Source organism: Adiantum capillus-veneris, chromosome 9 (assembly GCF_014529385.1).
Source record: "Adiantum capillus-veneris isolate H3 chromosome 9, ASM1452938v2, whole genome shotgun sequence".
Classification (NCBI taxonomy): domain Eukaryota; kingdom Viridiplantae; phylum Streptophyta; class Polypodiopsida; order Polypodiales; family Pteridaceae; genus Adiantum; species Adiantum capillus-veneris.
In genome coordinates, this window is record NC_140939.1 from 75,838,674 (window position 1) to 75,853,684 (window position 15,011).

The window sequence follows — 15,011 nt, forward strand, 5'->3', positions numbered from 1 at the left end:
CAAACTAGTTTTTAATTATCAATCAATTTGATTTAGCTTTTATGAATGCAGGAGGTTCAGGCAAGAGAGATCTCAAGCTTGTTGCGAGAAAGGAGGAGGAGGATAGGAGGATAGACGAGCAGCGGGTACGTGCTGCATCGTCTTCACATGCTGGGGGACAGGCGGATCATGAGGATTGTGAGCACGAGTACAATACTGATACATAGCCGTAGTGGAATTTAGATAGATGATCATATTTGGGTATTGACATTGTATATATACATACATTGATGATTTATATATTCAATCTACTTCAGTCAGCAGTCCTAGTCTACTTGTATAATATTGTTCAGTTTCTTCATTCATATTCAGTTTGTTTCGATTGTTTTTGTTTTTACTAAGTATTTTTGTTCATATTCAATCAATTTTAATTGTTTTTGTTTGATCGCATAGTGTCAAGGAAGAAAATACCATACCGTGATCATTTATACTTTTGATTTTGTGGTTTTCATCGGTTGACTTTTTGTTGTAGTGTATGTAAAACACTCCACTTTACACTTCAAATCTTATTTTTGGGCATGTGTGTGTGTGTGTGTGTGTGTGTGTGTGTGTGTGTGTGTGTGTGTGTGTGTGTGTGTGTGTGTGAGAGAGAGAGAGAGAGAGAGAGAGAGATCCTTGGTAATTAAGCTTAGATTGAGAGTCCAACCAGCAATTTCTATAAAAAATTTGTAATTGCATTGCTTAAGCGACACATATAGTATAACATCGCTTAAATGATGCAGTAAAAATAGAAATGTTTGCGTCGCTTAAGCGATGACAAGGGTCGCCTAAGAGATGCAAAATTATGTCGCTTATGCAAGGTTTTTGTGTTGCTATCCTGATGTCACTTAAGCTACGTTCTTGTAGTGACACAGATAGCAACACTATTTTTGTTGCTTATGCGACGCTAAAAAGCCCTTGAAACAAAGCCGCCTAGTAGTGTTAGGGAATGATATTTGGACAATCATCCAAAACTCAACCCCAAATCGCATCAGACTTGAACATGAGATTTAGACAACTAGCCAAATCTCATAGGGTTGTTATAGTCCTTGAATGCACGTGATATACATTACTTATATAAAGTTACAAACACCCCAACCCCCCCCCTCCCCCCCCCCCCCCCCCCTTCATAATACTAATAGTTGTACACTCTTCTCTTGACATTTGGATGAGCATCCAAATTTCATGCCTTCACTCTTGATGCAATTCCCTAATCAAATTTCAATCCTAGAAGCCTCACCACTACTCATAAATGTGCACTCATTAGTGCAATGATCTTGGAAGTGCATCATTTTTAAAAACATTTCTCTTTGTGTATGGATGGTTGTTCAAAATATCAACCCTAGCCATTCCTCTTCAAAAGGACAATAAAAAATATATTTGGACTCTTAGCATCCTAACAAATACACAAACCTAGCGGGTGAGATTTTAACAACCATCCAATATTGAACTTAAAAGATTTGAGACTTGTTATCATAGAGTTAGAAATCTTAACTTCTCTAACAAATACAAAAACCCAGGGACAATTTAAGGAAATTTGTTCAAATCTCAATTCTAAACCAAATTTGAATAACCATCTAAATGTCAACCCAAAGCTTTGAACATCATCTTTATTATGGATTTACTACAATCTTATACTAGATTATACTTTTATTGATTTTATCTATGGTCTTGCACCAATTGTGGTTCATTATTGAGTTCTCCATTTCAATTTCAAATCCCAGACTTTTATCAATGTTGTTTAAATCTAAATATCCCTAACAAATACACAAATTTAAAGGATGAAATATGGACAATCACCCAAATCTAAATCCCCACCGGTTGATAATTTAAATCCCCATTGACAACCATCCAAATTTTAAATGAAATCTTCAAAGACCACTTTTCACATGGGTTTGCTACAATCTATGGGTCTTGCATCAATTGCAGTCAATGTCAAGCTCTTGAATGCAACTTCAAATCCGAGGCCTTTGATGGGAACTTAATATCCCTAACAATTACACAAATTTAGATGATGGTATTTGGACAATCATCCATATCTAAAGTCCAAACTAGATCCATGATTGAATATGTGATTTGTCAATTGTTCAAACATCATAGACTTGTCACTTGTAGATATGGACACTTAACATGTCAAAAAAATATATCAACTAGGGGATTATGATGTTTGGACAATGTAGATAGATATAATCTTTGAACCTAATTTGGAAAACCATTCTTAACCTCAAGTTTCAAAGGCCACCTTCTTCATGGGTTTTCTACAACCAAATTTTACTTTTGTCAATCTACCTATGGGTCTTGCCCCAATTATGTTATATTATACAGTTCTCAAGGCTTGTGTCAGGTCTAATACCCTTGGATATTGTTATTCACATCTTAACATCCCTAACAAATACACGACCCTAGAAGATGGTATTTGAACATTTATCCAAATCTCATTTTGAATGTGAATCCATGCTTGAACATAAGATTTTGGTGGTCATTCAAATCTCATAGACCTGTCACTCAAAGATTAAAAAATCTTACCATCTCTAACAAAATACAAAAAACTTACAAGGGATGATAAGATTTGAAAAATTGTTGAAATCACATCCCCAAACTAGATTTGGATATCCATCCAAATCTCAAACATAAGCTGAAAAAACCACCTTTTCCATAGGGTTGTTGCAACTAAACTACTAGCTTTCACTATTATTACTTCTACATGTGGGTCTTACAACAATAATGGTCTACTGTCCAAATCTCAAGGCTTACGTCAAATGATTATTGTTGTTGAGATTAAGTATTTGCTATGTCTTATCCTTGTTCATTTAAATTCAAGTACTAGTATATGTCTCATGCATCCTCCTCTTGAGGTTTGGACAACCATCAAAATCTCAATCCCAAGAACCCTTCTTGATGAGATTTGGTGTGCCATCCAAATCTCAAGAGAAGTAGGATGCACCCAATTTCGACGCCCTTCCAAATATCAATCCTAGCAACCACTAGAATACTAGTCTCCAATGTATAATATTCCATGCATTGGTCTTGCAAGTGAAGCCATTTTTGAATTCCTCTTTCACATGTAGATGGGCATTCAAATCTCCTACTGAGTTTGGAAGCAATCATCTCACAACAAAGTGCTCAAATATCAACCTTAGTAGCCTCTCCAATACTAGTCAATGTACACTCTTCTATGAAATAGTCTTGCAAGTGCACCCACGTGCTTCCAAACCTCAAGATTTATTTCAAGTTGAATACATTGAGCATTTGTAATTGATTCTACTTGTGAATCTTGCACCAGTATAATGTTCATTGTCAAAGTTGCAAGGATTATCTCAAGTCCAAATCCATTAAGCATTTGCAGTTGAGATTAATTCTTTGTTATGCCATCTCCTTGTTTGTTTAAATTTGAGTATTACTTTCAATTTTTTAGATAAGTAAGCAGCTTTTAACTTTCTTTATTTATTGTTGTCTTGCTTGAAAGAAATTTTCAAGAGAATATTGGTTTGGTTTTTATTTAGTTTTATTTGAAAGATAATATGACTTAGTTTTTGTTTCATTGTGTCCTAAAATTTGCGTATGTGTGAGTGCTTTAGCCTCTTTTATAGTCTGTTGATTCAGAATTGCTAACCTTGTGAATGCATATAGTTGTTGATACTTAAAGACCCATCGAAAGTTAATTGTATTATATGCTACTTTGAGAGTGATTTAATTATCAATATTGTAAATCTAAATACATGTATTAGAATTATTTTACATCACTGATAGAACATCAAGCCAAACAAGGAACTGAATAACCCCTTTGATCCTAGGTGTATAATTCTCATTGATGACTCACCTCACAAGAGTTGTATAAACCGTCGAATTAACTATATTTATTCATGAACTTTTTAGTTGATTTCCTCTTTAGTTTTTGGGATTGTAATCCACATGAAAATTTTTCAACCATTTCCTCAAGGTGTAATTGTAAGGCCTTTTAATCAACTTGCAAGAATTATTTACATTTTGGTTATAAACTACATTTATAGTACTAGTGATTCGTATATTGGCATCATGAAGGTTCTGTATTTATGGTTCAATGACTTTGTGCTTATTTCCTTGTTTGGTTTGCATCTTGGTGTTTATCAAGAGCACCAATTAGGTATGGAAATAATCTCTTCTTTGGTTGTTAGGATTGCAACATGCATAAAAACAATTTAGTCATAGCTCAAAGCTCAACAAATAGAACTTAAACATAGATAGCATTTTTGTCCACTTTCAAACACCATAAACATTTAGGTATGAAACTCATATTTATAGTTCTACTGGGGTTCCTTAAGTGATTTGTATTTTGTCACCATAAAGGTTATGCTTTCATGATTCAATACCTTTATGCTTGTTTTTTTGTTTGGTTCACATCTTGATGTTTATCAACACAATCAATTAGGTATGATAATAATATTATCTTTGATTTTTTGGAATTTCAATGCACATAGAACCTATTTTTTCATTGCCTCAAAGTGTAACACATAAACATAAAAGATATTTTTCTCGACTTGCAAAGTCATAGAAGTTCTTGTTATGAAACTCACAAATTATGAAGTAGGAATTGGAATTTTCCCATTTTATCTAATATGGTATTGTAGATTTACCACATGCATTGTTATTATGGGAGGGATTTGTAACAGATGGATTGCTACTTGAAGAAGGAGCATTAGAAGTAGCAGCAATGTTATTGTTATTTCCTTTTTGTACAACAAGAAAATCTAATTGATAGCACATTATCTACAGCTATTTTTTATTGTAGCCTTTATAATAGTAAATCAATTGCCAAGCCCATCAAAATTAATAGCATTATCATTGCCATGTGCAATGAGCGTCAAAGTTGAAGCAAAATTTCATCAAAAGTCAAATACAAATTTGGTAACGTATCCAGGATTATTTGCACAACTGAATGGTTGGGAATGACTTCATTTGTGGTAATAAGTTGATAATCGAGATCTTTGATTTTACCACAAAAATTATGCATTTCATCTTCCTCATGCCTGATTTTTTATACCCTCAAACAGTTCCTTTCACATGTAGTCTTTAAAGGGGAGTAAGCTCAAAGCTTTGCGGAAAGCTTCAAGCTTCTCACACGATGGTGGAACCAAGGTTGGTCCGCGCTATAAAGTGTGCAATGCAAAGGGTGCTATAATGCGCATGGCAAAGGGCCAAAGCAGGTATGAAAGCCCTGGGCAGGAGAGTGGCAACGGAAATGTATGCTTCAAGTGGTTTTTTAGGCCAGGGGGGCCTCCAAAGTGGGATAATGATAACGGCAAGTCACGGTGTTCCAGATGTGGGAAATTTGCCCCAAAATGTGGTATTCGAGGTTCTCTAGAAGCTCGTCCAGACGGCTCGTCAAACGGGGCTTCGCTATGAAAGATATGCCAGTCGGAAGATGAAAGGGTTCGTAGGTCCGGACGGGCAGAGCAGGTACAGACAGGTGGCCAAAACCGGGATAAGTGGATAGACATGTAAAGCTCAAGTTGTGGAGCATGCCAGTCTTTTCGGATGGCCGTTCGGAGCTCAAACAAGAAAGTTAAAACTAGTTGAAAGTTTTCCGGGGGTCAGGTGTGTGCAAGATTGTCCGCATCAAAAGGCGTGCGGCCAGGTGTTTTTCTTGCCTCGACTAGGTTTGGCAAGGTAGCATACATTATGGGAAGTCAGTCAAAGTTTACGGCTTGCCGACGCGATACGCACAGTTCAGTTGGGCAGGCAATCATGATAGGAAGGGATCGGATATTTTTTTCTCTCTCTTGAACGGGTTGTCTGAGGCCAAGGTGCGGAATGGTGGGGAATCACGAGGATTTTGGGGCCGGCAAGTGGATCTCCCATGCAACGTGGTCAGAAAATTCCTATGGCGAGCCCTGGCTGTGTTGTGGGCACCGAACGTGCGGGAACATATGCCAATTATTTCCTTGGTTGTAAACTCAAAAAAGAGAAAGTATAGCTTGGAGGGTTTTATCATAATACAAAGGAGGGCTTCAAAAGCAAAAAAAGAAAGGGAAAGAAGGGAAGCTCCCAGCCCAAAAAAAGAAATTTTTTTTCTTTCTTTGGTTTGGAAAAACTAAGAGGAAAAGGGGAGAAGACAGCGTTTTCAAAGAGGGCTTTCTTTTTCTTTGGCTGGAGGGGAAGAAGAAAAGGAAGAGAAGTGGGAGAAAAGAAACACGCTTCGTGTGCTCACGATCAAGGGTCAAGGCCGGCACGCGTGGTCCGCAAAGCGGTTCGAAAGAGCGAAGGGCTTGCACGAGAGGTAGCAAGTGAAGGCGATGAAGACGAAAAGTTGTTGTCGAAGTGAAGCTATAAGTGGATGCTTCGGTCGAGGGTGTACCGACAGATGTGAGTTTGGAGGGAGGTGTGTGCCCCTCTGTGTGGAACAGGGATGGCTATACTGCGGCCATGAGTAGACCATATGGATATTGTACAAGTGTTTTTTTTTTGAACAAAAAGCTATGATTGCCGATTTTGGTGTCCCCTTCCCCCCTTTCTTCTTTGCTCGTCTCCAAGGTGTGTGGTGCCGGTGTGTGTGAGCGTGTGTGCCCCCCCGGGCCCCCTGTGTGTGTGAGAAAGAAAGAGAGAGAGGTGTCGAGTTGTGGAAGAGTTGGAAGCGAGCAAGATCGGTGTGATCTCTTTCTGAGGATTGTGCAAAGCGTGTGTGCATTGGACGAAGTGCAGGCGAGGCCCTGTTAGTGTAAATCGTCTTTTTTGAAGGTGTTTTTTGAGAGGACAGGGGTGCTATGAATACCCTGAGCTATATAGGGGCAATTTCATGTGTGTCGGGTGTGTTCTCCATTCCCCCTCTCCATCTTCTGGTGCCCCCACGGAGGACCACACTGATTGCTCCCAGTTAAGTGAAGAGAAGCAATTTTTGGTGTTGGTCGACATGGCGTCCCGAAGCTATGGGCCAATTTTTACATGTGAAGAAAATCCTGATGAGTGGGTTGCAGACTTTGAGTTGTATATGCTGTCGCTACGCATGCCGAACGAGGACAGCAAGATGCAGACATTTCCTTTGGTGATGCGCGGGAAGGCAAAGATATGGTATGAAGCTTTAGAACGGGAGTCGAGGCATGCTTGGCCGGCTCTGCGGGCGCGTTTCCTACATGATTTCCGCAAAGAGGCATCCCCAGTCGAGATGGATGCCAAACTGAAGGCACTCAAACAAGATGTAAGTGAAGAGTTCATTTTGTTTTTGGATCGTTTTGAAGGGTGATGGGCAGAGTTAGCGGGTGCCATGCAGTTGGCCAATGGCGACTACTTCAAGCTCGATAAATTTATGGCATGCCTGCATCATAAAGTGAGGGAGAAAGTGGATTTTGAGAGCCCAAAAAACTATAATGGTGCAGTGGCCATCGCAAAGGCAAAAAGAAGGAAAATCAAAAAGAAGATTGAACAAGGCGTGTCGGGCTATGAAGTGGTGGTTCAACCTCAGGGTCTGAGGGATGTGGTTCATGATGAGAACCAGGCAAACCGAGGTGTAGCCGTTGTGCCACAAAATTGGGTGCAAACCGTGCAGGATTTGTCTGAGCAAATACAGGAATTGCGGCTAAGCGTGATGGATAGAGGTCAACCCAGAGGAGCAAGGGGCAGGGCAAGGCCACTGCCTTGCCGGTGTTACAATTGCGGTGAAGAAGGACACTACGCACAGGATTGCCCTCATCTGCTAAGAGAAAGAGGCGGTATTTATCCACTGTTTGGCAGAGGTAGAGGCCAAGCACAACTCAATGGCCCAAGAGAGCAGGTAGTCAAGAATTAGGTGCAGCCAGCTCCTCAGGATGGTGGTGAAGTCCCTACGGTGAATATCATTGGAGTGGATAAGCATGATGTTGAAGTTTTGGCCAACAAAAGAGCAAGGATGGAAAGGGAGACAGAAACCGAGCGGGAGACGAGGGCCCGTAAAGGTAAGTAGAAAGTGTATAAAGGCAAGGAGAAGCCAGAAACTAGCAAGAAGAGGAGGCGTCGCAAAATCAAGCAAGCAGACTTTCAGCTAGGACGCGGCTACCCCGAATATGACTTGGTAAGCGATGCTCAAAATCAAAAGGCTAACATTACCTTTGGTCAGTTGTTGGCTTTAAATCCCAAGCTACGAAGACAATGGTCTACAAGTGTCAGCACGAGGCTTCCAAAGGCTAAGAGGAATGTGCATGCAATACGAAACATGGCATTAAGAGTGGGTAGCCCGACGGATGTCCTTCCTCTAGTGGATGCGGTCATTGAAAAGAGGATGCAGGTTCACGCCTATATAGATGGTGGAGCACAGGTTTGCGTCATGACAGAAGCTGCTATGAAGGAAACAGGGGTCAAAGAAGTAGCTAAATCAAATGTACGCATGAGGATGGCTAACCATACCAAAGCGAGGTGTTTGGGCGTGGCTCAAGACGTAAGAGTGAAAGTGATGGGCATTGAGTGCCTAATCGATTTCTTTGTGATGAAAGCGGGTGACAATGCTTATCCAATCATCTTAGGTAGGCCATGGCTACTTGCAATAGGGGCTAAGCAGGATTGGGGGAGTAGGGTGTTCACCTTGCCTGACAACGAAAGAGGGAGACTGGTGGTGCTTGATTTAAAGACCAAAGAGAGCCGTTTTCACCCTGTGGCAGAAAAAGACAAAGATGATACAACAAGCTATGAGTACGAGACCGAGACAGCCTATGATGAGGGCTACACAGATACTGAGGAAGAGGAAAGCGAGGATGATATACTAAAGATAGATGCCGACTTGTTTGGGGTCACTGTTGAAAGCTCCCATGCAAAAGGGGAGGTGCACTGCAGGTTGGTGGCATAGGTATGGAGGAGGTAACTGCTATGCTAAGCGAAGATTTGACCAAGAAAGAGAGAGAAGGCTATGTTGAGTTGTGTGCCTCTTTTTCGAATTTATTTGCGACGAAGTACGAGGATCTACGACGAACGAAGGGTGCAGAGCACAAGATAGTTCTTAAAAAAGGGTGCAAACCAAAGGCACAGAAGCTAAGGAGGTTAGGGGAAATTCATAAGGAGGCTCTTTGGCAGGAGATTAACCAGTTGTTAGATGCAGGTATCATATACCCTGTGAAGGAGTCGGAGTGGGTTTCTCCAGTGGTTATCACCCCTAAGAAGAATGGAAAATGGTGGGTGTGCGTCGATTACATGCCATTGAATGCGGCAACCAAGAGAAACCACTACTCGCTGTCGTTCCAAGATGAAATCTTAAATCAGGTGGCCGGTCATGAGAGGTAATCTATTATGAATGGATTTTCAGGGTACTTTCAGATAGGGATTGCACTTGAAGACCAGTTGAAGACGACATTTATCTCTCCATGGGGGTGCTTTGCCTATCTCGCAGGATGCCGTTTGGTTTAGTGAATGCCTACGTTGTTATGCCGCTCCGCTTCCACAATGGAAAAAAGAGTAAAGAGAAGCATAAAAAGTCTATTTGAAGCTCACACATTTATTGAGCAGTGACCAGGGCTCGAAAACAAGCAAGGAGATCCAGAAAGTGTATGCTTTATGTGGTTATGAAGGCTAAGCGTAGAGATTTTATGCTTGAAGAAAAGGTTTTACATGTGAAAGGGTTCTTATGACATATAAGGCAACTTGGGTAGAGGAAGACATGTGGTCAGTGGTAAAAAGGAAAGTGTGTGAGAGACTTCACATCTCTGCATGAGGGAGGCCGAAAAAGTCCTATTCTGGAAATTTTTTGTAAAACAGGTTTCTGGACAAAACGGTCCATTGCAACTAAAGGAAAAGGGCGTTTTGAGCGTTTTTTCATCTCACGCACAGAGGCTAATTCTACACCAATTGAGAGATATTCAAGTTTTTGTGCTCTGCTGTATTAGCGGGGAGGAAGCCAAAAGCTTTGAGCACTCTAATCACGAGCCAAGCTTCCATAGCCCACTCTCATCCAATCTTCCATAGCCAACTAATCAAAGACACCATAAGACACTCTAATCCAAGCTTCCAAGCCACTCTAATCATGGAAGGAGTTTTAAATAATGTAAGCAGCAGTACTGTTAATCAAGCTTCAGGATCTTGTTCAAGCTATTACTTTCAAGCTTTGTCTACATTCATTGTGTCTGCTGCAACTGTCTTCCTCACACCTCTCACAGCCAGAGGCCCCGCGCCTTCCTGACTCACCTTTCGAACACAAATCCCCCGACAACGCCACCTTCCAAGACTGGATGAATAGGGTGTTTGGTCCCTACTTGGGCAGATTCATAGGGGTTTTCATGGATGACATTGGGTGCTATAGCTCAAGGGCGGATCATTTGTCAAAGCTCCGACTATGTTTTCAAAGGCTGGACGAAGAAGGAGGTCAATTAAACCCTAAGAAGTGCAAGCTAGCACAACCTCGAGCGCAATTGCTAGGTCATGTGGTGTCACAGAATGGAATTGAGGCGGATCCAGAAAAGGTCAAGGCGCTAGTCTTAATGGAGCCTCCCTCTAGTGCGCAAGGCTTGGCGTCCTTTGTACATAAGCTAAAGTATTTGTCGCGTTTCGTTTGGATGTTGTCACAATATGTGTATCCTCTCCAAAAGAGGGCTCAACAAGTGCATGGCTTTGAATGGGATGAAGATGCTCAATAAGCTTTTGACAGGGTGAAAGAAATTTTGTGTCAGCTACCAACTGTGTGCCCTCCAAGCCAAGAGGATGATTTCTATGTGTCAATGATGGTAGGTACCGTGGCTATTGGGGCGGTGTTACTGCAGAAGGTAGGAAGGAGCTATAAGCCTATCTACTTTGAAAGCAGGGTGATAAGTCCTAGAGAAGTGGCTTACACTGAAGCGTAGCAGTGGGTCATGGCATTGGTTTTTGCTTGTAGAAAGTTCAAAGTGCACCTCATTGTGCGTAATTTTGATGTGTTGATGGCTAATAATCTCTTGCCGGAAATAGTACTACACTTGAAGCCAAGGAAGCGGATCATGAAGTGGGTGATAGAGTTGCAGGAATTTGAGTTCGAGTTTAAGATTGACCATACAAGTCGGTCCCATTTGGCGGACATTTTGGTCAGCAAGGCGGTGGATTTGCCAATTTATCCAAGAGTGGTGCGAGATGAAGCCAAAGAGGAGCCCGACCTGATGGGAGCATTTACCATGTGGTTTGATGGTACATATAGAAGGGTGATAAAGAAATGTGGTGGAGGTGTGGTGATACACGATCCACACAGCAAGGTAATCTTCTCAAAAGCCTATGATTTGGAGGATGTCCATACCAACAATGAAGCAGAATATCTCGCCCTCCATCTAGGTTTGAAACAATGCATCAAGTTTGGCATTTCCAGGTTGGTGGTCAAAGGTGATGCGTTATTGGTCATCAAGCAACTGCTAGGCCAATGGCAAGTAAAGCGAGATTCCTTAAAACATTGGTTCTTTGCCATCAAGAAGTTGTTGAAGTTCTTTAGAGAAATCCAGTTCAAGCATGTGAAGAGAGAGCACAACCAAGAGGCAGACCACCAACTAGCAAGCAGTAAGGTGCAGGTACATGTCGCAGGTATATATGTGACCCCGGCCACATACACAGGTAGGGAGTCATTGAAGGAGGTGGAAGATTTTTTGAGTACCGAGCAGTGTCCTCAAGGTTTGTCTAAACTACAGAGGAGGAGGGTAGTTCAGAAAGCTCGCAAGTTTACACTAATAGGTGAAGATCTAATGACTTACGGAAGAGACCGGGTGCTAAGGAGAGTGCTCTATAAAGAAGAGATTAACTTGGTGCTGGAGAAATGTCATGAGGAGAGCGAACACCAGGGGAAAGGTCAAGTATTGTTTCGAGTGATGAGAGCGGGTTTTTGGTGGCCTTCGGTAGTGAAGGATGTGCACTATTGGTGCAAGACCTACCATGAATGCCAGACTATAGGAGAGAGGCGTTTGATAGCTAAGTCACAGGGAGCGATTATTGCTCAAAATGCTTTCGAAAAGTGGGGTTTGGATGCCATCGGTCCACTCCCTAAGTCTACAAGTGGTAAGAAGTATGTCGTGGTTGCCATCGACTACCTCACCAGGTGGGTCGAGGCCAAAGTTGTGAAGGAGGTAAATGCACAGGTTGTGGCCCACTTTGTTTTCGATAACATTTGTTGCCGTTTTGGAGTGCCGTGGGTACTCATTTCTGATAGAGGGCAAGGATTCAGAAGCAAGCTTATGCAGGCATTGGTGGAAAAACTAAAGATTCAGTTCAGCATCGGTTTTCCTCGCCTTATCATCCCCAATGCAATGGTCTTGTGGAGAGTGCCAATGGACAAATCATCAAAATGCTCACAAAGTATGTATATAAGCAAGAGACAGAATGGGAGATCAATCTAGAAAAGTGTCTATGGGCCTACAGGACGTCCTACAAAGTGGCGACCAACTTTACTCCATTTGAATTGGTTTATGGTAAGGAGGCAGTGCTGCCAGTGCATGCACAATTGGGTGCTTTAAAAGGTATGTGGCGCATCAATGCCACTCCACAAGGTGTCTTACAAGATAGGATTGTCGGCCTTGAGGCATTGCAGATGGATAGAGAGGCAGCAACAGACTACTATGTGAAGCAGCGGGAAAGGAGAACGGCCAAAGTCAACGAGAGTCTGCCAGAGAAAAAGATAGAAGAAGGGGAACTAGTAATGAAGTATGAAAGCTACTTGGACTTCACCTTCCAGAAGCAGTTCAAAAAGGAATGGATGGGTCCATACAAAGTGCAAAAGGCCTTTCCGAATGGGACCTATCAGCTGGTGAGAGCCAATGGTAAGATTCTCAGGCACAGGATAAATGGTGTACAGCTCAAGCTGTACTTTGATAGGGGAGTGGTGCCCGATGTGCATCAAATGGTGAACAGGGGGTTGGGCAACCCACTTGAAGGGACTCAAGAGTAACAGACATGCAATTTTGTACATATTATACATATGGTGGTGTGTTTTCAGTGTAGTTAAGTGTTTGCAAAGTGTTGCAACTTTCAAGTTCAATAAAGCTACTTTTGGTTGAACATGAATGTTCAACAGGGGCGTGGGCAATGATGGTGCAACCAAAGTTGGTCCGCGCTATAAAGTGTGCTATGCAGTGCAAAGGGTTCTATAATGCGCATGGCAAAGGGCTAAAGCAAGTATGAAAGCCCTGGGCAGGAGAGTGGCAACGGAAATGTATTCTTAAAGTGGTTTTTTAGGCCAGGGGGGCCTCCAACGTGGGATAATGATGACGGCAAGTCACGGTGTTCGAGATGTGGGAAATGAGCCCCAAAATGTGGTATTCGAGGTGCTCTAGAAGCTCGTCTAGACGACTCGTCAAACGGGGCTTCGGTGTGAAAGATATGCCAGTCCGAAGATGGAAGGCTTCGCAGGTCCCGACGAGCAGAGCAGGTACAGACAGGTGGCCAAAACTAAGATAAGTGGATAGACATGTAAAGCTCAACTTGTGGAGCATACCGGTCTTTTCGGATCACCGTTCGGAGCTCAAACAAGAAAGTTACAGCTAGTTGAAAGTTTTCCGGGGGTCGGGTGTGTGCAAGGTTGTCCGCATCAAAAGGCGTGCGGCCAGGTGTTTTTCTTGCCTCGACTAGGTTTGGCAAGGTAGCATACATTGTGGGAAATCAGCCAAAGTTTACAGCTTGCCGACCAAAGTCATGAGCATCGCGATACACACAGTTCAGTTGGGCAGGCAATCATGATGGGAAGGGATCGGATATTTTTTTCTCTCTCTTGAACGGGTTGTCCGAGGCCAAGGTGCGGAATGGTGGGGAATCACGAGGACTTTGGGGCCATCAAGTGGAGCTCCCATGCAACCTGGTCAAAAAATTCCTATGGCAAGCCCTGGCTGTGTTGTGAGCACCGAACGCGCGGGAACATATGCCAATTATTTTCTTGGTTGTAAACTCAAAAAAGAGAAAGTATAGCTTGGAGGGTTTTGTCATAAGACAAAGGAGGGCTTCAAAAGCAAAAAAAGAAAGGGAAAGAAGGGAAGCTCCCAGCCCAAAAAAAGAAATTTTTTTTCTTTCTTTGGTTTGGAAAAACTAAGAGGAAAAGGGGAGAAGACAGCGTTTTCAAAGAGGGCTTTCTTTTTCTTTGGCTGGAGGGGAAGAAGAAAAGGAAGAGAAGTGGGAGAAAAGAAACACGCTTCGTGTGCTCACGATCAAGGGTCAAGGCCAGCACGCGTGGTCCGAAAGCGGTTCGAAAGAGCGAAGGGCTTGCACGAGAGGTAGCGAGTGAAGGCGATGAAGACGAAAAGTTGTTGTCAAAGTGAAGCTATAAGTGGATGCTTCGGTCGAGGGTGTACCGACAGATGTGAGTTTGGAAGGAGGTGTGTGCCCCTCTGTGTGGAACAGTGATGGCTATAGTGCGGCCATGAGTAGACCATATGGATATTGTACAAGTGTTTTTGTTTTGAAGAAAAAGCTATGATTGCCGATTTTGGTGTCGTCTTTCTCCCCTTCCCCCCTTTCTTCTTTGCTCGTCTCCAAGGTGTGTGGTGCCGGTGTGTGTGAGCGTGTGTGCCCCCCCGGGCCCCTTGTGTGTGTGAGAAAGAAAGAGAGAGAGGTGTCGAGTTGTGGAAGAGCTGGAAGCGAGCAAGATCGGTGTGATCTCTTTCTGAGGATTGTGCAAAGCGTGTGTGCATTGGACGAAGTGCAGGCAAGGCCCTGTTAGTGTAAATCGTCTTTTTTGAAGGTGTTTTTTGAGAGGACAGGGGTGTTGTGAATACCTTGAGCTATATAGGGGCAGTTGCGTGTGTGTTGGGTGTGTTCCCCATTCCCCCTCTTCAACTACAATGCCTTTGTGAAAATATCTGCAAGGTTGTTTTGTGTTGGAACAAAAGCCAAGTTGATCTCTCTTGCTGAGAGCCTCTCCCTGACATAGTGGTAATGCACCTCGATGTTCTTTGTACGAGCATGAAAAATTGGGTTTCTCGCAACTGCCAATGCGCTCTGACTAGTGTTGGCAGTGTCTGGGCCATACACACTCAACTGTAACTGTGAAGAATGCCTCTATTCAGCCTCACAATTGGAAGTGGCCACACAATAGATTTATTCCTACTCAACCATGATATGCACGAACT